This window comes from Belonocnema kinseyi, chromosome 10 (genome assembly GCF_010883055.1).
Source record: "Belonocnema kinseyi isolate 2016_QV_RU_SX_M_011 chromosome 10, B_treatae_v1, whole genome shotgun sequence".
Lineage (NCBI taxonomy): Eukaryota > Metazoa > Arthropoda > Insecta > Hymenoptera > Cynipidae > Belonocnema > Belonocnema kinseyi.
Genome location: NC_046666.1, coordinates 8,676,104 through 8,677,313, shown reverse-complemented (window position 1 = coordinate 8,677,313; position 1,210 = coordinate 8,676,104).

Genomic DNA, 1,210 nt, shown 5'->3' with positions numbered 1-1,210 from the left:
TCCAAAGCTTTTCGAGTCTGTAATTAACCTGGAATCTCACTAACCGGTGGAATAAATGTCTAAACTTTGAGAGTCCATGGTTCAAAGATCGATTTTTCGTTTCAGTATTTTCAAAATGGCGTCTTAATGGCAAATTTGTTGTGAAAACATTTATGAATTTTTTTACAATAAACGATGCGCTTTTCGGAAAAATCATCAAAAATAAAAAGTTCTTGTAATCAGCCAAGGAATACGCCTGAATTTTTTCGGAGCATTTTGAGCAAAGTTTTGGATTTTGCATATGAACAATTTTTGCAAAATTCAAAATTTTGCTCAAAACGCTCCGGAAAAATTCAGGCGTATTCCTCGGCTGATTACAAGAACTTTTTATTTTTGACAAATTTTCCGAATAGCGCATAGTTTTTCAATAAAAATTTCCAACGACTCCGTAACCTTTATTGCACTCTGACATCAAGCCACACCTTCACCGCATTGTAATCCTGGGAATTTTCGAGTACACTCAGCAAAAAAAATGCCAAAGCGTAAAGCCTCAAAAATTGCAACAAACACCGAATCGGAATGGGATTCCGATGAAAATGATGAACGTATCATCATACCTAATCCAGATTATTCTGGCTCTGATGGAGATGATTCATCAGATGACGAGAATTCGGGATCGGAATTTCCCAGACCGAATTTTAAAATTTTTTCACGAATAATAGAATCATCATTTACAAATGCTACCGTAATTTGGAAAATTTGCAACAAGAATAATTTAGTTAAATTGAAAATGAAAGATTTCTGTAAAAAAAAAATTGCAACATGTATTGCTGCTTACATTGTTTCTCAAAATTACATTCTGAAACAGCAGGATCAAAATGATTTCAACGGATTGAAATCTGAAATGAAAAAAATTCTCCATAAAAAAAAATTAAAAAATGTAAAAAAAATATATAAAATCCCTTTTAAAAAAAGAGACTATCGATATTCGTCGACCTCCACGTTGATAGTTGGGCAACGTAAACTTTGTTTGCGGCAGACGGACGATAGATATTCGTGAATCATTTTACTCTTACACGATGCTTAGAAATATGAAAATTTTTTATTGAAAAACTGTGCGCTTTTCGGGAAATTTGTCAAGAATAAAAAGTTCTTGTAATCAGCCGAGAAATACGCCTGAATTTTTCCGGAGCGTTTTGAGCAAAATTTTAAATTTTGCAAAAATTGTTCA